The sequence below is a fragment of the Rhincodon typus genome, chromosome 19, assembly GCF_021869965.1.
Source record: "Rhincodon typus isolate 14 chromosome 19, sRhiTyp1.1, whole genome shotgun sequence".
Taxonomy (NCBI): domain Eukaryota; kingdom Metazoa; phylum Chordata; class Chondrichthyes; order Orectolobiformes; family Rhincodontidae; genus Rhincodon; species Rhincodon typus.
Genome location: NC_063350.1, coordinates 14,921,679 through 14,948,554, shown reverse-complemented (window position 1 = coordinate 14,948,554; position 26,876 = coordinate 14,921,679). Strand labels below are relative to the sequence as shown.

At 40.7% G+C, this 26,876-nt stretch overlaps 1 protein-coding gene across 1 annotated transcript in view; it reads left to right on the top strand.

Moving 5' to 3' along the window:
* The window catches only part of LOC109927927 (protein kinase C-binding protein 1-like), a 222,528-nt gene that overhangs the window by 75,270 nt on the left and 120,382 nt on the right, over positions 1–26,876 (top strand). The window lies entirely within an intron of this gene.

Sequence of the window (26,876 nt, the reverse complement as noted above, 5' to 3'; positions counted from 1 at the left end):
TAAGAAAGCTTTGAAATTTTAGATTGGCTTTCCTTGTGAACAAGTAGAGGCAGTCTAATTCTTGGTTTTCATCTGATAATGTCCTGCTCTCATTTATCAATCAGGTTGTACATTTAGAGAATTCTGATATATTTATTTTGGAAAAATGGCCCCACCATTAAGGTCAGCTGCAACTCCATGTTCTGGCTGTATTGTCCCCATAGGGATCTGAGAGTTCTGTAACAGCTTGTCCTTTTGAAGTCCTGAGCCTATAATTCTGTGAATAACTTTCTGCAGAAAGAAATTAAATTTCATTAATTCCATTTTTTAATTAATGCCTTTAAAATGGATGACCTTGTGTTTATGTGAACTAGGTGGTCAGTCTTGCCCTACAAAGCAATCTAAGTCCTTCCTAATTTTTAAAAGCCTGGTTATAGCTTCCAATGAATTAATGATTTGATTGCATTATCTTAACCTTTTGGTACTAATCACTTAGAAAGCTCAAGTGAATCAGGCATTTCCTTAGGTAGAGTGGACAATTAAAGGACTTGGAGCATTGGGGTGGAATTCTTAAAATCCTCATTTTGGTGCCCCAGTATCTGGATCAGATCTAAATTTAGGCCTGCATAATGTAAATTATTTTGGCAATGATATAGATTTGGCACAAAACATTCTGCTATACAGGAAAAGTAGTCTTTGTTGATCAGTCACCATTCTTTGTGTAACTATAACTTATGGAACATGCTACTGAAAACCAAGCAACAACTCCAGGTGCAAGGGATGCAAGCTAGGCTGTCTGTCTGCAATTAAATCATCATATGTTTTAACTTGTGTGTAAAAATCTAATTCTTTTGTTGTCAAGTTTTTTCAGTCTTACTTGTTATGTAGGTGTTTTAACTAAATCATGTTATCTATCCTAAATTGAGAAACATGAATTATTTATGTACTTTAGTTAGTTACAGCACCATTGCCTTGAGGTTTTATACATAAGGTATACAAGCAGCATGTTGAATCAATTGTAGATTATGCCCACAGCCACACACAAAATAAGACAAAAAAAATACTTTGAATTGGGTCAAAGTGTACGCAGTATTGTGCTATTTTCTTGATTGGCTGTTTTATTTTCTGAAACACTATTTGACAAAGGTCAAAAGTTTAGAGACATGTAGAATGCAGAGTAGTTGGCAAGAGCTGAAAATGCTCTTTTCCTGCGATGGGGTTATGTGGAGTTCTGGAAACAACTTTACTGCATAACCACTCATTTATCAAGGAGAAGAGGTAAAATAGAAAATGCAAGGTTTGCTCAATGCCTTTTTGTTTTAAGCAGCTTTATGTATGTATTTGGAACTCACCATCTGCCTCTGGGCAAAAGTGCTTTATCCTCCAGTGCATTGTTTCTCATCAGTGTAGTACTCTTAACATAATTAGTCTAAATTACCACAGCTTCACATAACCAGGCATGTACTATATTTGGATATCATTCAGAACTTCATTCCAGGGGCTCATCTGATGCATTGTCTTGTATAGCTGCTGTCTGAAATGTTTTGCAGAAGCATCTAATATGAAGGGCTTTCTACTTAAATTGATGTAAATTAGGACAGAAACCTGAATTTTTGAGCCCCTACCTTTGCACCTTGAATTTTGTTTAGATTGAAAATTGCATCATGCTGGGACTTAACACAATTTAAGAAAAGTGATTAGCTGCTCCCGCTTAATTCTGTGCAAAAATGGCCTTTGATCACCTCCACTTACTTTTCTCGTTATTACTCTCCCTATGTCCCCATATTTGTTCACTACTGTAGAACTGCTGAAAATGAGATAGTTGTCATCTTGTGTTTCTGTTCAAGATTATAGTTTTGTCTCCTTCTGATAACCTGCTTGCCAATGCTTTTAATGTAGCTTCCAACAGCATCACCTAACTCTAGACCTCCTTTATAACCTTGGTCCAAACACAGATGCAAGAATGGAATTTAAGATTGAGATCAGAGTCATCAAGATGACATTTGATTGAGCATGACATCAGTCAGGAATGCAAGTAAAATAGGAATTGAGATGTGGGGTAGGAGTGGGAATGGATGTGGGAAGTACTTCTGTGTTTGGAGTCTTAACTAGGTAGTTGTGGTTTTTGGAGACTAATTACCTTGGGTCCTGGACTTGCTGCAGGAGTTTCTCAGGATAGTGCTCTCGGCCAAAACATACATTCAGTGTACTGACCAATGAAGGCAAGTGTGCCAAACGCTGCCTTCACCACCCTGTCTACTTGCAACTTTACTTCAAGGAACTATGTGCCTGCACCACTAGATCTTTTTGTAAGGCAGCACTCCCCAGGGTCCTGCCATTAACTATGTAAGTCCTGCCCTGGTTTGCCTTAAAATGCAAACCTCATATTTATCCAAATTAAACTCCATCTGCTACTCCTCTGTCTATTGGCCCATCTGAACAAGGGTCAGTTGTACTGTGACATAATCTTCTTCACTGTCTACTATACCACCTATTTTGGTGTCATCTGCAAACTTAGCAACCGTATCTCCTATGTTCACATCCAGATCATTTATATAAATGACGAAAAGCAGTGATCCCAGCACTAATCCTTGTGGCACCCCCCTGGTAACAGGCCTCCAATCCGAAAAGCCACCCTCTACCACCACCCTTTATCTTTTGCCTTCAATTTTGTACCCAATTGGCTAGCTCCCACTGGATCCCATGTAATCTAACTTTACTAACCGGTCTACCATGAAAAACCTTGTCAAATGCCTTATGTTCGTATAGACAACATCCACTGCTGTGCCTTCATAGATATTCTTTGTCACTTCAAAAATCTCAATCAAGTTAGTGAGACATTATTTCCCATGCACAAAGCTATGTTGACTATCCCTAATCAGTCCTTGCCTTTCCAAAAGCATGTAAATTCAGTCCCCAGAATCCCCTCAGCAGCTTAGCCACCAGTGACTTAAAGCTCGCCAATCTGTAGCTTCCTGGCTTTTCCTTAGGGCCTTTCTTAAATAATGGCACCACATTAGCCAACCTCCAATCTTTCGGAACCTCAGCCTCAGTAAGGAGCCCAACAATCACTTCACTAACTCCCCACAAAGTCCTGGGAAACATCTGTTGTTGCTGGATCAAAATTCTGCAAGTCTCTACCAAACATCACCTGAGACTAGTATCTTCCTAAGGACAATAAATCCTTGTCTCATGAGCATAAATGATATCCCTTGCTTGTGTGTTGGTTGTTATTTTTGGTAGACCTGAATTGTGAGTGACAGGATATTTAAGAATGAAAGTCATCACAGCTGGTATCAACACTGTTTTCCTCTTCGGAGCATTTTCAGAACATGTGGCTGGAAAAAATTTGGGACTAGGAACTGCAGAATCACTTATTTTCTTTTGCCTGAGAGACTGTGGTAAATTATCATGTCCCTGTTGTTACTTACTTGAGATTAACAAATGGAACGTGGGGGATTGAACCCAGGACGTTACTGATCAAAGTAGCATAATTGGGAGCTGATTGCATCTTGTTTTAATATTGTGTTGGGTAATAAGTGTGTTTCAATTCAGTTTTTAAATTCTTTCATGGATTTTGGGAGGTCTTAGCTTAACCTGCATTTATTGCCTATCCTAATTGCCCTCAAAGGTGGTAGTGAGCTACCTTGGAAATCTGGACTAAAATCAGAAATTGTTCAAAATACTCAATTGGTCTGACAGCATCTGTGAAATGTATTTTAATTATGATGCTTATAAGATTATTATAGTTTAGGGCTGTATCTTTCAAAGTAGCATAAACTAAGGGAGTCATACAACTTGTTCAGCAGTCTGCCAGATTCTGCTGCTTGGCCTGCTGTGTTCATCCAGCTCTACACCTGGTTATCTCGGATTCTCCAGCATCTGCAGTTCCTACTATCTCTGAAACAAGATTCTAATCCTTGTTTTATTGTTAGAGATCTAGAAAGCATGGTTTGTTTTACTTGGAGGGAGCTGCAAAAAATTTATGCCTGAAGGCAGTGGTAGCAATATTGAAAGCTACCACGAGTAGAACCTGAGTCTAATCAAGACCCTGAAAGGTACTTGTAGATATTGGTTGGTTTGTAAACAGTCTTGTTGCTGTTGTAATTTGGAAGGGATTTGAGGTCAAGGATAGCAATTCCATTTTAGCTCAAGGCTGATGTGTTTCACATTGCAGTCGAGAACCAGGCAGAGGAAGCCATCTTTAAAACAGGATTAAAATCTTCAAACCTAATAAATGAATATCACAAATAGAAGACAGCAATTCTGTTTGGTCAGCAGAAATAATAAAAAAAAAACTGTTTGACTTTAGAGGAAACAGAATGTTACAGAAAATCAGCAGATCTGACAACATCTGTAGAGAGAAAAAGTTAATGTTTTGTGGAACAGATGGTGAGAGTACCAAGATAAAAGACCAAGTGCTAATGGCAGTAAAGGAGAAATCTAGATGCAGTAATGATAGCAGTGGAAGTTCCAAATAAATTGGCTTGGCTTAGAACAAATTCACGCAAACAGTTCTGAAGGGGAGGGGATTTATAGGTTGAGTTGGGCTTTGGTGGAGGTTGGGGTAGCAAATCAACATGTAGACTACGTTCATGCTCTGAAGTTTTTGAACTCTGTGCAAGCCCTGAAGGCTGTGAGCTGCTGAGGCGCAAAATGAGGTACTGTCCCTCCACATAGCTTTGGGCTTCATTGAAACAATGCAGCAGGCGTCGGATGGAAGCAAGAGGCCAAATGGAAATGAGAAGCAATTTGAACGTTAAGCTCAAACTTGGAGAGCAGAGGTGCTCCGCAAAGTGTTAACCTGGTCTGCATTTGGCCTTTCTGGTGTAAAGGAGACCACATTGTGAACAGCAAATACATTGACTGGATTACAAGAAATGTAGGTAAGTTGCTCCTTCACCTTACAAATGGGTTTGGAGTTGTAGACAGCGAGGAGGGAAGAAGTAAAAGGGCAAGTGTTCTGACTTATGCAATTTCATGGGAACATACCATTGGAATGACAGAGGTGGTTGCAGAGATCCCTGGGGAATGTTGACAAGGGACAGAAGAGGTGGGAGAGGGAGATGCGTTTGGTGACCTCCTGCTGCAGATTGTGGAAATGGCAGTGCATCATCCTTAGAATTTGGAAACTGGCAGCTTAAAAAGTGAGGACAAGGGGAACACTTAGTTCGCTGAGAGGAAGGGGTGAAGGCAGAGGTGCAGGAAATAGGTTAGACCCAGGTGTGAGCCCTGTCATCTGTGAGGGTTGGGTGGGAAAAACTAAGACCTGTGGAAGGTGGCATCATTGGAATAGGTGCAGCAAACATCTAAAAATTGGAAGAATAGAATGGATTCCTTACAGGGAGCAGGATGTAAGGAAGTGTAGTCAAGGGAACTGTACAAGCTGGTGGTTAGTACCAGATATTGGTAGACATCCTATCCCCATAAATGAAAACACAGAAATCAAGGAGAGAAGGGGAGGGGTCATGGATGGACTACCTTCATCTGGATTTCGCTGTGTTGTTTGTGTTTGTTTGCACTCTACATAGCCAACTTATTTTGGAGTAACCGCCGCTATCATTCATATTTTGAATCAAGATCATTTTTTACTGCCTTTAGCACTTTCTTACAAACAACGTAAATACCATTATTTTCCAGTCCTCTTCAGTTCTGAAGAGGAGCCATGGGACTGTAAGTTTACCCTTTTTCTCCCTTTTTTAAATTTCTGGGATGTGGGCATTGCTGGCTGACCAGCATTTATTGCCCATATCTTGTTGCCCTTGACAAGGTGACGGTGAGCTCCCTTCCTGAACCACTGCAGTTCATGTACTGTCAGCTGACGCATTAGGGAGGGAATTCCAGGTTTTTGACCCAGCAGCAGTGTTGGAACGGTGATATATTTCCAAGTCAGGATGATGAGTGCCTTGGAGGAGAATTTGCAGGTGGTGGTGTTCCCATGTATCTACTGCTTTTGTTCTTCGAGATAAAAGCGGTTATGGATTTAGAAGGCACTGTCTAAAGATCGTGATGAATTTCTGCAGTGCATCTTGACATAGTCCACATGCTGCTACTGAGCATTGGTGGACGGTGTGGGTACTTGTGGATTTGGTGGCAGTTAAGCAGGCTGCTTTGACCTGGATGATGTCAAGTTTCTTGAGTATAGTTAGTGCTGCACCCATTTGGGCAAATGGGGAATATTCCATCACACTCTTGACCTGTTCCTTGCAGATGAGGAGTCAGGAGGTGAGTTACTTTCTGCAGTATTGCTAGCTTCTGACCTGCTCTTTGCAGCCTCTGTTGTTTATGTTGAGTCTGGTTGAGTTTCTAGTCAATGCTAACGACCAGGATGTTGTTAATTGGAGATTCAGTGATGATAACACCAGTGAATGTCAAGGGACAGTGGTTACATTGTCTCTTATTGGGAGATCTTTGCTTGGCATTTGTGTGATGGAAATGTTACTTGCCACTTGTCAGCCCAAGCCTGGATGTTGTCCAGGTATTGTTGCATTTGAACGTGGACTGCTTCAGTATCTGAGGAGTCACAAATTGTGCTGAAAATGGTGTTATCATCAGCAACATCTCAACTTCTGACATTAGGGTGGGGAAGGTCATTGAAGCAGTTGAAATGGTTGGGCCTAGGACACTACCCTGAGGAACTCCTGCAGAGATGTCCTGGAGCTGAGATGACTGACCTCCATCAACCATGGCCATGTTCCTATGTGCCAGGAATGACTCCAACCAGCAGAGTGTTTGCTCCCGATACCCATCAATTCCAATTTTGCTAGGACTCCTTGACAAGACACTTGGTTGAATGTGGTCATGATGTCAAGAGCTGTCACTCGCACCTCACCTCTGGAATTTAGTGTTTTTGTCCCTTTTTGACGTGTAATGTGGTCAGGAGCTGAGTGGCTCTGGCGTGACCTAAAATGGGCACCATTGAGCAAGTTAGTACTGAGTAGGTACTGGTCGATAGCAATGTTGATGACATCTTCTATCGCTTTATTGATCATCAAGAATAGGCTGATAGGGCAGTAATTGACTGGGTTGGATTTGTCCTGGTTTTTGTGTACAGGACACCTGGGCAACTTTGCACGTTGTTGGGTAGGTGCCAACATTGTTACTGTACTGGAATAGTTTGGTTAAGGTAGCAGCAAGTTCTAGAGCACAAGTCTTCAAGTACAATTACTGTCAGGGACATCAGTCTTTGCACAATCCAGTGTCTCCAACCATTTCTTGCTATCATGTGGAATGGATTGAACTGGCTGAAGACTGACATTTGTGATGCTGGGGACCGCGAGAAGAGGCCAAGATGGATCATCCGCTCGGCAGTTCCGGCTGAAGATTGCTATGAATGCGTCACCCTTATTTTTTGCACTGATGTATTGGGCTCTTCTATTAATGAAAATGGGATATTTGTAGAGCCACCTCCTCCTGTAGTGAGTTGTTTAATTGTCACCCACCGTTCATGACTGGACGTGGAGGAGTGCAGAGGTTGAATATGTTCGGTTGATTGTGGGGTTGCTTAGTTCTGTCTGTCACTTGCTGTTTATGATAAACACATTATTTTTGAGCTATAAAAGCCTGATCAACGTTTATTTTATTCTGGATGGCAGTAGAAACAAATGAGATTGGCCATTTTGGTAATTGAATCAACAATTTTACCTTAATGGTATGACTGGTTCAAAGAACAAAGAAAGGTACAGCACAGGAACAGGCCATTTGGTCCACCAAGCCTGTGCCAATTCATGATCCTTTTCTAAACTAAAATCCTTCTGTCTATACGCAGTCCATATCTCTGTTTCCTACCTGTTCGTGTATCTGTCAAGATACCTCTTAAACATTGCTATTATATTCGCTTCTCCCATCACCTCTGGCAGTGCATTCTAGGCAATTACCACTCTCTGTGGAGTGGAGAAAAAACTTGCCCCATGTATCTCTTTTAAACTTACCTATTTTAATTTAAATGTTCCCATTTAACTTTAAACCTATGTCCCTAGTAACTGACATTTCTACACTGGCGGTGGGGGGATGGCGACGGGAGAAAAACTTTGCCTATCCATTCTATCCATGCCTTCTATAATTTTGTGAATTTCTGTCATCATCCATTAGCTTTCAATGTTCAAATGAACACAAACCTAGATTGTCCAATCTCTCCTCACAGCTAATACCCTCCAAATCAGGCAGCATCTTAGTAAATCTTTTCTGTACCTTCTCCAAAGCCTCCACATCAATCTGGTAATATGGCGACAAGAACTGGTTTTAGATTTAGATTTTATTGTCACATGTACTGAAGTAGAGTGACAAGTGTCTAATGTCATCACACACAGTGCTGTTTTAGGTACAAAGGTACCTAAGTACAAAAAAAACTTTGCCTCAAAGTAGCAAGAGGAAAAAAAAAGTAAAAAATTGTGTTACAGACAGTCATAAAATAAGTAGAAAAATAAAAAGATAAAGTGATAGTGAAGAGTAAAGTCCTTCTGTACAAACTAGAAAAATAAAGTTAAAGTTCAACAGTCTTTGAGTGCTGGCTGGGGCCCCAATCTCCTTGCTTAACTCGCTCTCTGGCAGACCTCAGCTGCCTGTTCTCAATCCTGCCACCGTAGACACTGGGGGACCTCCCTCACCTCTTGCTCTTCCCCTGTTGAGCTGCGGTGCCATCGCCGCTGAAGCTGCCGCTGGAACATGCCTGGGAAGGACCCACTTGCACGCTGAGACACCACCATGTGCTGCTAAGAGACCAGGTCATGACCTGCCATGGTCACCTCACCAGGTCTGCACTGAAGCTGGGAAGAAACATTGAGAAAAGTGAAGAGAAGGAAATGAGAAATAAATTGACAGAGCGGACAAGCTCCAGCTGAAGTCATCTTGGATACACATAATATTCCAAATGTGGCCTAACTAAAGTGCTATACAACTGAAACATGACTTGCTAATTTTTATACTCAAACCCAACTGATGAAGCCATGCATGCCATATGCCCTCTTGACCACTTTGTCCACTTGCGTTGCCACTTTAGGGAACTATGGACCTATATGCCTAGACCACTCTATGTTGAATCTTCTAAGGGCTCTGTCATTTACTGTATATTTCCTTCCTCTGATTGACTTTCCTGAATGCATTACCTTGCATGTGTCTGGATTAAATTCCATCTGCCATTTCTCTGTCCAAGTCTCAAGCCTGTCTATATCCTGCTGCATTCTCTGGCAATCCTTCTCATGACTGCAGCTCCTCAGCCTGCAAACAATGCAAATATTTACTAATCAGATCATTTGCATTCTTCTCCAAATCATTTATAAATAGTAAAAACACTAAGGGTCCTAGCTCTGATCCCTGTGGAACACAACTGGTCACAGATCTCTAATCAGAAAAACACCCTTCCACTGCTACTCTTTCTACTATGACCATGCCAGTTCTATATCTATCTAACCAGCTCATTGCGGATCTCATGAGACTTCACCTTGTGGATCAGTCTATTGTGAGGGACTTTGTTGAAGGCCTTGCTAAAATCCATGCAGACAACATCCACTGCTCTGCCCTCAATCATCATTGTCATTTCCTCGAAAAACTCAAATCAAGTTTATGAGACACAACCTTGCCCACAAAAAGCCATGCTGCCTATTCCTGATAAGTCAGTATTTTTTTCTACATCAGTGTACATCCTGTTCCTAATGATCTTCAATAATTTCCCTGAAGTAAAGCTCACTGGCCTGCAATTTCCCAATTGTCCAGTTCATGAAGTGCATTCCTTCCATCGTAGTCGTAGCACAGTTTAATATTTTACCTAGTTATGTATATATTTAATGCACAAATTAACTAGTATTAGAGTATCAACATGATAATTGCCATTTATAAAATGCAGATGAATAAAGTTGAAAACAACTTTTCTTTAGCAATTAAGACTTGTTCATTGACTCGTGTCTCTTGTTCCGATAGTGCGAACACAGCAGAACAGCTTGCATTTCTTGCTAACAAAGTTTTACCTAAGGAATATTTTCCCAAAAGTACATAAGCCAAACAGTGAAACTTCTTCAATTGAAGGAACCTTCAGAGCTCAAAAAAAAAGGCAAGGTCTACACTTTTCCACAAAGTTAGGAAGGTAAAATTGAAGTTACAGCAGTTGACTGCATGTACGTTTAATGGCTAATTTTAGCATAGCGTTTTAGTCCGGAGTTCTACATATACATATAAAATTAATGCAAATGAGTCATGGCTCTTAACTAAATGACAGTGATCAATTCAAATTGATTTGTGAACAACTGCAATATGCAGCATGTGGCATTTATACTATCTAATTCGCAAAACTGGTATCTCAAAAAAATGCACCTTTTAACAAGGTAAATAAAAGCAAAAAGTGCACATGCCTGAAATCTGAAACAAATTCAAAAAATGTTTTAAATACTAAGTGGGAACACTCACAGCAGGAGAGAGAAAGTTACACGCAATAGCTCAATGAAGTAAAAGCAAAATACTGTGGATGTTGGTGATCTGAAATAAAAATCAAAATACTGGAGAAACTCAGCAGGTTTTGATGGCATCTGTTGAGAGAGAGAAGTAGGATTAATAATGAGAGTCCACGTTTCTGTCTTCACAGATGTTGCCAGACAACTGAGTTTCTCCTGCACTCTGTTTTTACCTCCACCTGCAGCCTACAGACGCTTCTAATGTTTGTTTCACCTGCTTAAAAGAAACACTCAACATTTAAGCTCACATTTCACATGACAGTAGTATTGCTGAAGAGTATATTTACTTTGTCCTGTTGGTCGTATGATTTACATATGCTATACGTTTACTACCTCATTCAGTAATAAAGCTATTTGGGTTGGTCACTGCAGTAATATGCAGCTAAGAGGATGCTCATAAATAATGTGCTGTATCATCTAGCTATAATCTGACTTAAATGTCTGTGATCTTGTACCACCATCTAGTCAGCTTCACAAGCATTCAGGCAAAACTCCTGCAAAATCAATTTCGTGTGGGCTACTGTATCTGGATAGCTGAAGAGAATAACCACCACTCAACCACCACCACCAACCACCTCTTTCACCGCCACCCCCCCCCCCCAACCTCCCACCACCACAACCCCCTAATCATGTCGTCTTCACTCAAATCTCAAATGGCCCCATTCTGGTTGAGGGTAAAGGACATGCTTCAAAGACACTGAAACTCTCCTTAAAGTGTGCAAGTTTTAATCGGAATGACAGAGAAGTTAGTTACAGGGGAGGCAATGGCCTAGTGGTATTATCGTTGGGCTGTTAATCCGGACACCCAGATAACGTTCTGGGACCCAGCTTCGAATCCTGCAATGGCAGATGGTGGAATTATGGTGGAATTTGAATTCAATAAATATCTGGAATTAAGAATCTAATGATGACCATAAAAATCCATTGCTGATTGTTGTAAAAACCCATCTGGTTCACTAATGTCCTTTAGGGAAGGAAACTGCCATCCTTACTTGGTCTGGCCTACATGTGACTCCAGACCAATAGCAATGTGGTTCACTCTTGACTACCTTCTAGGTAATTAGGGATGGGCAATAAATGCTGTCTAGCCAGCGATGCCCTCATCCCGTGAACGAATAAAGAAAAAAAAATTACCCAGTTATTCAAAATGGTGGTAACTTGCCCATCAAGCTGTGCTGTGCTTTGAATTGCGATGTCTTAATAATGAGGCAGGAAAACAAAACAAATCCTGTTATCCATGGAGCATCCTGCCTCCACAGGCTCCAAGATCTGTGGGTTGAGAATTGATCTGTTCAGTCACAAAATGACCCACGGCAGAAACTTACAACCCTGCGTAGATGTCATTTTTCAAATTGAGCCGTTAACCATGACAACAATAGTTAGATCGGGACATCAGATCTCCCAGAAGTTTGGAGCTTTATCATACCTCGACCAATAGTCACTAGATTGTGATTTTTAAGCTTTCCTACAGAAATTGTAGATCCTGAATGACTTTAGTGACCTGGAAAAAGCTATTGTGATGGATTCCTGACATTTGTGGAGGGCCAATAGCCTATCACTTCACATTTCAGAAGAAATATTGTGTCCAGATCATGTTGTCGGCCTGAATTTCAGCTTTCGCCAAGTTTACTAAATAAATGTTCTATTTGGCTCAGAACAATATTCAAATTTCAGATCTTCCTAAGTCATTTGGAGAGATTCTTCAGCCTTATAGAGGAGATTCATCCACCAGTTATGTCTGCCCATTTTACCATGTTGTGTAGATTATAACAGGAAGAACTGCAAAAATGAAAACACAGCTGCCAGTAAATTTCATCCTAGTTTTCCTTGGCTAGAAAGTGAATTCTTAAAAATAAATTTGGTTTCTGTCAACTTTGAATATGAAAATATAGAATCATAACTTAATCATGTCAAGTTCCTTAAAAATGCATTATTCCACAAGTGACATATATTGCTTTGCATATCAGCATTTATTTTGTTGGCTAAGTATGTAACTCAGAGTAAAGGGAAAAATACTGGTCTGCTGTTTAAATGCAAATATATAGTTTGCTGGGTAGGAGGCCACATGAAGTTCTGCTTTGTGTATGCAGATCTTGGCCAAAACAGTAAAATATTTGCAAACTCTTATGCAGCAGGGATCGGTAACATGTATACTGCACAATTAAGACATTCTCTCTGAAATCTTTTCTTGGAAAGAAAACTCAATGCAGGGTGACCAAGGGTCAATCTGAAACTATACGAATGCATTTTATGATGTGTCTGTATCCTCTTGTTTTTAATACACAATTGCAGAGATTTTTTTGAAAAATCATCTGAAGTACATTTGAGTTAGTCATACAGCATGGAAACAGATCCTTTGGTTCAATTAGTCCATGTCAACCATGTTCCCAAACCTAACTAGTCCCACTTTTCTGTGTTTGGCCCATATCTCTTCGAACATTTCCTCTTCATGTACTTATCCAAATGTCTCTTAAATGTTGTAACTGTACCTCCATCCACCACTTCCTCTGGCAGTTCATTCCACATACGAACCACTCTGTGTAAAAGTATAAAGTTGCCTCTTATGCCACTTTTAAACCTTTCTCCTGTCACCTTTAAAATATGTCCCCTACTTTTGAACTCACCCACCCTGGGGAAAAGACCCTTGCTATTCACCTTATTTATGGTCCCCCATGATTTTATAAACCTCTAAGATCACCCCTCAACCTTATATGCTCCAGCCTATCTTTATAAGTCTAACCTTTCAATTGTGGCAACGCTCTGGTAAATCTTTTCTGAACCCTCTCCTATATAGTAATATCCTTTCTATGGCAGGCGATCAGAACTGTACACAGTACTCCAGAAGGGACCTCACCAGTGTCCTCTCCAATCTCAATATGACATGCCAACTCCTATACAATGGTCAAAGCAATGAAGGCAAGCGTGCTAAATGCCTTCTTAAACACTCTGTCTACATGTGATGCAAACTTGAAAGAATTATGTACCTGAACCTTGAGGTCTGCCTGTTTTGCAACATTATCTAGGGTCCTGCCATTAACCGTGTAAGTCCTGCCCTTGTTTGTTTTATCAAAATGCAATACTTCACATTTATCCAAATTAAACTCCATCTGTCACTCCTCAGCCCTTTGGCCCAATTGATCATGATCTCTTTGTAATCTTCTTCATTGTCCACTATACCTCCAATTTTGGTGTTATCCACAAACTTCCTGACCATGTCTCCTAAATTCCCATCCAATTAGTTTATATAAATGACAAAAGTGGACCCAGCACTAATTCCTGTGGAACTCCGCTGGTCACAGGCTTCCAGTCCGAAAAACAACCCCCCTCCACCACTGCCCTCTGTCTCCTTTCATCAGGTTGGGAGATCCTGTTTTAAGGGCCCAAGTCATTTTCTTGCCTTGCAAGCTAGATGCAGAAATTGAATACACCAAAGCTATCCCGTAAGAAAATGGCTGTCCTGCTCAGATCACTGTTCACCATGCAACACTCGAACTCACAAATAGGCCAAACATCATCACTTATAGACCTGAAAAGTACCATAAAATTACCGTGGAAAGATGAACTATGAAAAAACATTTCGATTGGTTAAGCAAGCTGGTGCATGCTATTAATATGCAATGACTACAGGAGTGGCACTTTCCACTAATATTCTGCGTTTGACACAAGTCAGCAAGGTCACGCATAGATGTCAGGTACGTAGCCTGTACGTCCCAGGAATCAGCTGATAGGTTCAAGCAGCTTATTCCTTTGGTTGCCACTTATTGATAGGGGACAGATCACACTCGTCTAGACTGTGTCTGCAAACCCTGAAACAAGTGTCCGCTATCAGATGTGGTACTGTGATTGGACAGCTCTTGAACAATCCTTAGTGTGCTGTTAAACAGTAAAAATTTACAACAATCATTTCATCTTGTAACTTGGCTCATTTAGACTCAATAGTAGCACATAGATTCATACGTGGGTACTGTGTGTAACAAAGTGAACATGTGCTAATGTTTCACCTTGCCAACCAATCAGCATTCTTCATTTCTGTACTGTAACTTGTTGTGATGCTTGACACTTAGCATTCTTGCATTTGTTCTGATGAGTGCAAGATGAAAAGCTTTAGTAATCTATCTCTTTCTTTCTTTCCAGCAATATTCAAGCTTCATTTTTCAGTCCTCCGTGAGATATGGCATCTCTGGCAAGGCTAGCCTTTCTTCCCCTTTTCATATCTGTTGTCCTGATCACTGCAGTCCATCCAATACTGGGATGGGAATTCCAGGATTTTAACCTGATAGAATCCCTATAGTTTGGAAGCAGGCCATTCGGCCCAAAGAGTCCACAATGACCCTCTGAGGAACTTTTACACTTATTGTTTTCATTTTTGCATCATTGTGACAATGGTTGCAATCTTCAGGGGCAAAATATGTGCAGATTAGGCAGTCAGGAGGAGTTGATTTAAGATAACGCTAATGAGGCTTTGATAAGTGCAAATAAGTAACAACAGTTTGCAGTTACATTGCGTTTTCAGCCAATTCAGGAAATGGCTGCAGGAACTGGGCACTGCCACGGCTTGAGACTCTAACAACATTCTGTCAATAGCGCTGAAGACCTGTGCTCAGAGCTTGCTGCACCTCTAGCCAAGCTATTCCAGTAGAGTTGTAAGATTGGCATCTAGCGACAATGTGGAAAATAGTGCAGGTATGTTCTGTACATGCGAAAAAAAAAAGAGCAGGACAAATCTGACCTAGCCAATCAATTAGACCATAAGATGTAGAAAAGGTTTGGAAGGATATGGACCAAATGCAGAAAAATGGGACTAGTTTAGTTTTGGAAACCTGGTCAACATGGATGAGTTGGACTAAAGGGTCTGCTTCCATGCTGTATGACTCTAGGGTATCAGCCTCATGCAGTCTTTCTGCATTTACATAAGATTCAGCTCCTCTATTCTTCCCATCAAAGTGTATAATCTCTTATTTTTCCACATTATATTCTGCCAAGTTTGTGCTCACGTACTTAACTTGCCTATGACCCTTTGCAAACTCTTTCTCATCCGCACCACTTCCCAACTTTTAATGTATTATCTGCAAACATGGTTATAGTATATTTGCTTTCCTCACCCAATCATTATATATTGCAAAAGACAATCTGTGCCCGTAATGCTGATCGGTTTGGCACTCCACTTGTTACAGGTTGCTGTCTGAAAATGATCACCTTACCCCAGCTGTTGTGTTCTGTTCATTAGCCAGTCCTCTTCGTCTGTGCTAATATACTACTTCCAACACGATGGACTTTTATCTTGAGTAACCTAACGTGGTACATTATAAAATGCCTTCAGAAAATCCAAATGTATTAGATCCACATCTTGCCATTTATCTATCCTGCTTGTTACTGTCTCAAATAATTCTAATAAATTTGCCAGGCATAATTTTCTCTTCATGAAGCCATGCTGGATTTGCCTGAGATAGCAAGAACTGCAGATGCTGGAGTCAGAGATAACAGTGTGGAGCGGGAGGAACACAGCAGGCCAGGCAGCATCAGAAGATCAGGAAAGCTGATGTTTTGGGTCAGGACCCTTCTTCAGAAATAGGAAAGGGGAGGGGAGTTCAGAAATAGAGAGAGAGGAGGGGTGGGGCTGGGGAAGGTAGGTGGGACCGTGATAGAGGAGTACATGTAGGCAGTGAGGTGGGACAGAAGATGGACAGGTTGTGTCAGGTCAAGGAGGCGGGGGAGGGCGGGTGTTGGGTGGGGACATTTTGAAACTGGTAAAATCCATGTTTACGCCACAGGGCTATAGGTTCCTGAGGCGTCATTGTTGCACATTGGGTGCAGCAGCCTCCTCTACATTGCTGAGACCAAACGGAGACTCGGAGACAGTCTTGTAGAACATCTGTGCTCTACGTGACAAACAACACCACCATCTGGTTGTGAAAAATTTTAACTCCCCCTCCCACTCCCTGGGTGACATGTCCATCCTGAGCCTCATCCAGTGTCACAATGATGCCACCCGCAAACTGGAGGAGCAGCATCTCGTATACCGCCTCAGGAGCCTACAGCCCGATGGCCTAAACATGGAATTCACCAGTTTTCAAATCTCCCCACCCCGGCATCATCCCATGGCCAACCCTCTTCCTCATCCATGCCTCCTTAACCTGACTCAACCCATCCATCTTCTCTCTCACCTATCTGCCATTCCCAGCTCATTGACCAATCCCCACCACTGCCTACATGCTCTCACCTGTCACCATCCCACCGACCTTCCCCAGCCTCAGCCCTCCTCTCTCTCTTTATTTCTGAGCTTCCCTCCCCTTTCCCATTTCTGAAGAAGGTTCCCGACCCGAAATGTCAACTTTCCTGCTCCTCTGATGCTGCCTCCACCTCCACCTCCACACTTTGTTGTGTCTGGATTTGCTTGATCTATTTATGTATTTCTTAATGGTCTGTTATTACATCTCGTCATTATATGTTGCTAATTGTGGCATGGTAGCTGAGTGGTTAGCTGTGTTGCCTCAAGGCGCCAGGGACTCGAGTTCGGTTCCAGTCTTTGGTGACTGGGTGGAGCTTACACATTGTCCCTATGTGTGCATGGGTTTCCTTCGGGTGCTTCGGTTTCCTGTCGCAGTCCAAAGACGTGCAGGTTAGATCCAATTGGCCATTCTAAGTTGCCCGTAGTGTCCAGTGATGTGCAGGCTAGGTAAATTTGCCATGATAAATGCAGGGTTACAGGGATATGGTAGAGGATTGGGTCTGGCTAGGATACACTTCAAAGTTGGTGTGGACTTGATGGGCTGAATGGCCTGCTTTTCACACTGTAGGGATTCTATGGTTCCATAGATAACAGATGTTAAGCCAACTAGCCTAACTGACCTGTTTTTGCCTCTTTCCCTTTTTAAGTAAAGTTGTTACGTTGGCATATTTCTAATCTTCTGGGACTTTGCCAGGATCGAAGGGTTCCTGGAAGATTACTACTGGAGCTTCCACCATTTCTATAGTTACTTCTTTTAAAATCCCAAGATGTATACCATCTGATTCAGACAATCTATCAGTCTTTATTCTTTGAAAATAATGGGGCGAAATAAAACAAAGAACAGTGCATGACAGGAACAGGCCCTTCAGCCCACAAAGACTGCACCAACACATGATGCCTTTCTAACCTTCTGCTTCTACGTTGTCCATATCCCCTTCTTCCCTGCCTATTCATATGCCTGGTGCCTCTTAACATGTTGCTGTTGTGTGTGCTTCCACCACCACCTCTAGCAACACATTCCAGGCACTTACTACCCTCTGGCATAAAGTTAGAGACGTACAGCACAGAAACAGACCCTTTAGTTCGACTCATCCGGGCCGACCAGATCTCCTAAATAAATCTCGTCCCATTTGCCAGTATCTGGCCCATATCCCTCTAAACCCTTCCTATTCATATACCCATCCAGATGCGTTATAAATGATGTAATTGTACCAGCCCCCATCACCTATTCTGGTCCATTCATGCACCACCCTCTGTGAAAAAGTTGCCCCCCAGGTCCCTTTTAAATCTCTTTCCCTCTCACCTTAAACCTATGCCCTGTAGTTTTGGACTCGCACCCAAGGGAAAACTCCTTGTTATTTATCCTATCCATGCCGCTCATGATTTTATAAACCTTGATAAGGTCACCCCTCAGCCTCTGACACTCCAGGGATAATAGCCCCAGCCTATTCAGCTTCTCCCTACAGCTCAAACTCTCGAACCCTGGCAACATCCTTCTGAATCCTTTTTGTACCCTTTCAAGTTTCACAACATCCTTCCTACAGCAGGGAGACCAGAATTGCATGTAATATTCAAAAGTGGCCTAACCAATGTCCTGTACAGCTGCAACATGACCTGCCAACACCTATACTCAGTACACTGACCAATAAAGGCAAGCATACTAAATGCCACCTTTACTATCCTATTTGCCTGTGACTCCACTTTCAAGGAACTATGAACCTGCACTGCGAGGTCAGGTTTAAAAGAGAACCTGCCTCTCTCCTTTTTTTTTATTGGCAAATATTGTGCATTTTAATTTGAATTCCTTATTTGAGACATTAAATGGCCAATGTACCACAATAATTCTCATCTGTATCAGTGCAGAATTTCAGTATTTACTGAAATCAAACTTAACCCTGAAACGTTACTTCCAGATTCAACAGTAATGTGGATATTGATTCAGATATTGCTTTGATGTAATGTCTGGTAATTATCAACACCTTATAGACAGGTTATTCTTCAAAGGAAACCAATCCCTTCAGTTTGCTGTCCCAAGCTATTAAAAAGATTTTGAAGTCCTCATTGAATGATGCATTAAGTCTTGTAGATCAAAGTAGTTCATTTCCCTGTGTAACAGTAAAAAGGAGTCAAACATACAGCATCTTCAATGACTTCCCTCGCACTTATTTTCTCTATTGATAGTTATTGTATTTCTTCTCTTCTCACTTGATTGTTTAGTAATTTTGAAATGCTATCAGTGTCTTCTCCTGTGAAGACTGATGCCAAGTATTCATTGAACACCTCTGCTGTCTCTTGAAGTTCTCTGTAATTATTTCTCCAGCCTTGATCCTGTGTTCACTTTGGCTTTTTGCTTTTTATTAAATATTTGAACCTTGACACTGGATGGGCAACACAGCCTTCAGGTTGGCTGCTCATGGCTGCAAAGAACAGCATCTTTCTTCATAATTGTACTTCCCCCTACCGCAGCGACATTCCTATTTCCACCCCTTGCTTGAAGGGCTCCCTGTACCAAGGTACCTCGGTCAGTTTGCTCATTCTCCCTGTAGGTCCCCGTCTTGTCCTCACAGCTTACAAGAACTTCATAGCTGATAGATAATTTTAAGAGCTGAGGCTCCTCAATTTTAACTCCCTCAATCCTCGGACCTGCTTCACATGCAGTCCACCCTCCTATCCCTGATCACAGATCACTTTTGAATTATCTAGTCTAAGGGGGTGTGACCATCTTCTGAAGTGAAGTGTCCACTGCAGAAATTTATCTTTAACAGCACATTCCAACTCCATGACTACTGCCATCTAAACAGGGTAGTAGATACATGGGAATGTGAAAGATCCTCCTCCAAGTGTCTCACCATGTTGTTTTGGAAATATATGACCATTTCTTCAGTATAGTTTGGTCAGTACTTTGAACTTGCGCCCAAAAGCTATTGTGGATCTACCTACATCAAATGGACTGTAGCTTTTTACGGATGCAGCTCAAGACCAATTAGTGATGGGCAATAAATGCTGACTCAGCTAGTGACACCCGTATCTTGGGTTTTTTTTTGTTGAAATAAACCAAAGGACATTGAGCCAACGAACGAGTTATGAAGAAGGGTGGCCAGTAGCCTGAACAAAAGGCTTAAGTTCAAGGAGTAAAGTGCAGATTCAGAGGGGCTCGGGGTGGGGGAAACATTTTGAGTATGTGAAATTTGGGCAGCTGATGGTATGACTGCTGAAGGTAAGAAGGGGTAATATGCACAAAATTATAGGGTAGATGTTGTAGTGTTGGTGACTCAAGGTAGGGAGGGGTAACTGCATAGCTGAGTTAAACAAGGATGAGAATTTGAGGAATAGAGGAACGTGGAGTTAGCATAGGTCAGGGAGGACAAGCTAGATTGCGATTGTGTGTGGATGAAATGCACATTAAAAATGGAAAGCTGGCAGTTGAACGTTGAAATGCCCGATTTTTGGAGGTCGTCGCCACAGTGAGGGCCAATGTGGCCAATTTTCTCGGACGTGCCAGACATAACATTGGCAATGTTTCGGTAGCCATAGAAGATATAGGACCAGAAGCTTGGCTCAGATTCTAATTTTACTGTATTATGAACAATCTGTCTCTTGGTGGCATTAGCATATGTGGAAAAGTTGATCTGGTATCTGCCAAAGAATAAATCGTTGAGTAAGGTTAGAAGCCAAGACTCAATCCTTAAGTTCAGAAGAGAGACCATTGATGAAGATGCTTTTGCTATGATTGAACAGATGTAAAAAGGGTGCTCTCAGTCTCCCCTATTGTTCAGTGTGATTGGACTATCTAGATAAGTATATGATCAAATCATGTGTAAAACTGCTCAGACTCCAAGAAGGATGAAGAGAGATAAGGCACAACAGCGAAAATTGTATCGATGTTCTTGCATCAAGAAATATTTCGTCTTGCATCAAGCCCTTGTAGAAAAGCATTTTATAATTTTAATATCTTAAAAATGCCACACCTAATGAGTTCTTTTGTTTACTTTTTTAATATGATGGTCTGGAATTACAGGTTAAGTATGTTAGATTTAAATTTTGGCCAAATCTATAAGATCCATATCTTGTCAAATGCTGGAATTAAAGCAAAAATAAAACATTTCTGTGATTGTATCTTTATCAAACAATATATTGTTCAATACATTTAGAAACAGCAGCAAAACCACATTTATAGTGCTGGTATTTTGAGTATTTGGACCTTTTTAGTTTACCGTACTAGATTTTACTAGTGTTTTAATATTGTGGCAGTATTGTCTTACCCCTTGATACTGCGGATTTTAATGAGCAGTACTCTGATTTCACATAAAGGTGTCGCCTCTGGTATTAAGTAACTCAGAACAATAATGTACAAAGCTAAGTTCTGTTTTAGCTTTTGTGCTTTTTAAGAGTGGGTGGTAAAATGCAAATGTGAAATCATCACGAAAAACAGGAAATGTTTTACGTTTTGTTCCTTACCCTCAAACCGCCAGTAGTGACATGAATTTCAGATGATTTGCTGCAACTAAATTCCCTTTGACTGGCCTAGCAAAATGATCCAGTAAGGCAAGGGAAATGCAGAACCTTTTTTTAAATGATTAGGCACAATGTTATTTTCTTGTTACTTCAATGCTAGTTGTATAATGGAGTATTTAAAAAATATAATTACTCTGGACAAGGTTATCCACGAATAATTAAAAAGAACTCGGGGAAATATCCATTTATGTGGCATCTTTAACAACTTCAGGAAATCCCAAAGTACTTTGCAGTCAATGAAGTACTTTTGAGGTACAATCACTATAATAACATTGGTAAAACTGGCTGCCAATTTGAGCAGAATAAAGTTCCTTAAATAGCAGCAGTCTCTTTTTGGATCAAGCTAAAAACCGAAAGAACTGCACGTGCTGGAAATCGGAAATAAAAACAGAAATTTCTGGAAAAGCTCAGCAGGTCTGGCAGCGTCTGTGGACAGAAATCAGAGTTAACGTTTTGGGTCCAGTGGCCCTTCTTCAGAACTGATGGTAGCAAGGGCAAAAGTTGTTTTTTATGCAGAAGATAGGGTGTGGGGAGGGGGCTAAGGAGTAAATGATCGGTGGGGATACAGCCCAAAGAGAGAAGAACAGTTGGACAAGAGTGGATAATGGTCAGCGTAGGAAAATAAATAGCTGTTAATGGGATCAGAGATAGTAGGAACTGCAGATGCTGGAGAATCCGAGACAACAAGGTGCAGGTCTGGATGAACACAGCAGGCCAAGCAGCATTATTCTAAAGGAGTGGCTGACGCCTTGAAGGGTCTAGGCCCGAGGCGTCAGCCTCTCTGCTCCTGTGATGCTGCTTGGCCTGCTGTGTTCATCCAGCCCTGCCCCCAGCTGTTAATGGGGACTATTCGTGGCTAACAATGGGTTGTGTGTAATAGTAGACCATGGAGATAAATAAGGCCTGATGAGTGGGATCAATGTTGCTTGCAGGATAAATATTGGCTAGGACTCAAAGGATTCCTTGCTCTTCCTGAAAGGTATTTGGAATGTTTTATGTCGATCTGAGCAAGTAGCTGGAGTTTGATTTTGTTTCACCAAAAAGACGGCATCTCTATGAATGCAGTACTGAGTTGAAGTATCAGCTGATGTTATGCACCTGATGTTCTACGCAGGGTTTGGACCTTAATACCTTAAGACTCCGATGTGAATACTAATGTTGCGTGATGACTGATATTGGAGAAGGCAACTACAGGCCACTTGAATTGATTTGGAATTGTTGTCTTCTGCTGGATTATGTGGCCTAACCATTCATATGCACTCATTTTAATGATCAACATACTTGTTGATGACCTGCCTGAACCTTCTCAGACTACAACTGATCTCATACTACCTCTTATTTCTAGACTTTGAGATGACCCAAAATACTTTCCAGCCAACTAAGTACTTTTGAAAGGTAGTCACTGTTAAAATGTAGAAAAACATGGCAGTCAATTTTTGCAAAATAAGTCCCACAAATAAGATATAAGACTTTATGACATTTTTAATGGTTTTAATGGCCAAGTGACTAGGAGAGCTGCCTTCTCTATTAAATAGTTACCATGAGATCTTTTATCCCCATTTGAGATGACTGAGGGGAGATGGGGTGAAGGTTTGATTTACACCTCATTCAAATCACAGCAATTCTAACAGTGCAGTATTTCCTCAGTTCTGGGCTGAAAAAAAGTGTTGAAGTCTCGAGCAGGGTTGTCTCCCTGATGTCTATGCAGTTGACATTACAGGATTGATTACAGCAATGGAGACTTTCACAGTGGACGCAGCTTGATATTTAGATCTCTGGGTACCATTGTCAGTAAGAGGACATTTATGACCACAATTTTGGAATTGGCTAGGAGTATTGCCAACATTGGCCTAAAAGAATCTTCTTTTGCTGTCAGGAAAGGTTCCAGTCAATATAGCAAATTGCAGCAAACATCAGTTACCTTGGGTATAAACAAGATAGATTTGTTTTTCTTTTTGTAATTACTTCAAATAGAATTGTTTTATAATGCACATATTAATTAATATAAATCTAAGCATTTTAACCAAAAAAAAACACAAACACCCTCGTCATATTTGTTCTGTATCACACTTGCTTTGGTATGAAGGACTGATTCCATTCAAAACTTGTCAATGTGAAGTTTTGGAACAACGGTTTTCACTATTGCAGTTCAAAAAAATCAATTTAAGTTGTGAAATAAGCTTGCAATAGTGTTGATCTTTATTCCTTATTTTATGGGGATGTTGGTGGAATGTATTGAGCCAAATCTTTAAAACATTGCCAAGAATTACCTTCAGGATGTATTACATTGGGCCTATACTGTTGCTGAAACATTATAGGTGTGAAATTGGGGAATGATCTTGCACGTATTAATTATGATAGAAGAAATCTGGGCCACGCTTGATAGAATGGCTGCTGGGCCGGATTGCTATGTTCAAGACTGAGATTGACATATATTTTTAGGAAATCAAGATGCATTGAGCAGTAGTAATCTCTCCTCTTTCATGTGTCTTCTGGATATCCACTTTTATTTGTTATCATATTCCAATATGATTTGGGAACCACCTGTCCACAAGTATCAAGAGTTCCATATCTCTCGGTACTCAACCACATTACTATATCAGTTTACAGTATATGATGTGACCTGGGAAATGTTTCTAATGAAGTCCAAACATTTGAGTTTAAAAGTGATTATTTTTGAGAATGATATGACATAACATCAACTAACACGACAAAGACACATGATCGTTGAGACGTGGTGTAGACTTCAGACATCTATTTAAACTCTTTATGGCGAGTTCATATTTGTCCAAGTGCTCAGTAATTCTTACCCTGAATTTTTAGCCCCCTCTGCCAGTTTCATAACAGGCAATGGACTAAACAAAAATTAGCCTCTGATCTCAATTCCTTACTACCTTGCCCAAATTTTAACATGGGTGAAATAACTCCACAGAGGCCGGTATCCCATCACCAAATCACCCTTTATTTACAGGTGGAGAATCCTTGACACTGATCCAGCTTCCTCAGGGCCATCTCCCAGAGTGAACAGAGCCTCTCACACACCTGTTTATATCTGTCAGCCAGGGCTCCCTGATTGGGGCTGTTAATCGGGTCCAATCAGGGAACTCATTCTGAGGTCCACCTGGCTGACCACATTACAGTCACTCTAAATGGGTCCAACTTGTATGTGAAATTCTAGCCGAATTACATATGTTTTTTAAAACACTGGAAGGGACAAATTTTACTGTTTTTTTTGTTTAATGAAGAGCTGAATGATGGAGCGTAATCATCAGCAGTCGCTTGCTAATGGATATGATTGTCCACCTAGGCAATTCCATGCCACAGGTCATGTGTTCTGTAGATTCTTGTGTGGCTGATGAGCAGCATCTTGACCACACATTTGGCAGGACTTTCTGCAATGTGGAATTGGCCCATGGCTTTGAAATCGCTGGCATTCCTTTCTCCCATTCCTACTTTACTTCCTCTTGCCAACAGAGGTCCTGAAACAATTGTATCCTTCATACAGGAGTTTTCTCTAAGTCAGCTGAATGATGATGCTAGAATGCCTGTTCTCCTAGCTGATGCAAAGAATCCATCTCAAACAACGTTGCTGGTACTTCTCAAGGGCCTTGAGATGGCATCCAAATGTATTCCAGGTTTCAGAGCCATGTGGGCTGCCTTATATACACAAGCATAAAATCGTCATTGAAGACTCTCATTCTTAGGCATATAAAGCTTGTGAAAACAGCTTGCATTTATAGAGTTCCACAAAGTACTCCTTTTTAAAGGAGAATAAGTTGACAGAATGGGACAAAAGACTAATTAGAATAGGTTTAAGAAGCAGGGTTAAAAGAAAAGAGGAGGTTTCTAATTGTCTTTTGAAAGCAGCATTGGAATGGATCAGTGTGTAATGTTTGGTAGAAATTTCTGAATGTTAGAGGTGTGGTAGCTGAACGAGTTTGAATGGAAAGGACAAGAAACCAGGAATGGACCAGTCTCAGAAATCCAGTTGGGATAGGACCGCGATGCAAAGGTAGTTCACCAACTTGGGATGGAGCAAGATTGTAGGTGTTTGAAGGTGATGGTACTGATCTTCTCAATTGATTTCTGTGAAGATGGCCCTTTTTTTTTCAAGAAACCACATTCATTGTTTAAACTTGCTCTGCAGTTTATTTGTATAGTTAAGTAAATGCTTTGACTATTTTTTTTCTCGGATCGAAACCTAATTTGGCAGCCACTGCACTAACAAGTCCCAACTGCACATTACTGTACTAATAAATCAAGGAGCAGGTAAAGTGTATGTTCCTATGAAAGCATTAAGTGCTCTATCCTTGATGTGCTATTGCAGTTTATTTTCCCTTTTTAGAAGTAAAACTACAATAACAGTTTTAAATATTTCACCATATAGCCTGTGATCAGGACAAAATCATGTTCAGATAGTGAATGCAGATTTCTTCCACGATAGGATTAAAGCAGACAATTCCAGTTGACAAAATTGACACAGACATAATGGATGGGTAGAATTTACAGCATCGATGTAAATCTTGTGAGTTTGAAGATTACGTGTAATATTGCTCGTTTGCTACTAATGCTTCATTCACAAATCACAAACTGAGCCTTTTCTAATTTCCAAGATTAACTTCTAGACAGTGGTCCCTGTTCCTTGTCTTCGAGACAAATGCTGAGGCTTGAGAGAAGCATGCAATCATAAGGTCCTATATATCACTTTCCAAAATGAGAAGAAATGCTTAACTTAATGTGTGAGTTGCACTTGAATAGCACCTCACAACATTCCATGCCTTACTGATAGACTTCTGAAGTTTGGTCACTGTTGTAATGAATTGATGCCATATGCCATATCTATCCAGTGTTTTAGTTGTACCAAGTTCCCTGAAGTAATTAAAACTTTTTTATTATGAGACATTTTTAGGCGAGCAATACATTATAACATGTTTGGGAATTCTTCGTTAATCCTACAATTTTTCTCGGGCTTGTCTGATTTTCTGTTTGTGTTATTTGGAATGATATAATGTGTCATTGATTGAAACAGTAGCAGGAAGCAAAAGATGTGATAACATTTTTTTTGAAAAGTCAATGTTTCCTGCTGCGCAGTCATTCTTCTGAGTCCTCCCCTTGACTCATTTTTGTTTTAAAATTGGTAGAGACTAGTTTCTTGGCTCTGCCCATTCAACCTATGCCAGAGTCTTATGCACTGTTTATTCTACAACATTTGCAGGTTTGAGTCGCACTTTGACTTGGTGACTAGCTTTCATGTACTGAAAGCTGTAACTAATCGCAGGCTGATATGAATGTACTGAACACAGAACCGTACTGCACAGAAACAGGCCCTTTGGCCCACGATTTTGTGCCAAACATGACACTAAGTTAAACTAATCCCTTCTGCCTGCCCATGATTCATATCCCACCATTCCTTATTCGTGTGCTTATCTAAAAACCCCTTAGATCAGTAAGTAGCAATGAAAGTAGTTAAATAATAAGTTCAAAAACTGTACAAATACAAACTGGATAGTTGTCAACAGCTAGAATGTTTTTAAAAAGTGAAATGAGCAAATTGCTGAAAATAGTTTTCAAACTCTTTTGACTGTCATTTAGTTTCAACATCAAACTGAACAATAATATTGGAGATAAAATTTGAGGAAATCAGCAATTGCAATGATCTAGCATTTTCTTTGATAGTAGGAACTGCAGATGCTGGAGAATCTGAGATAACA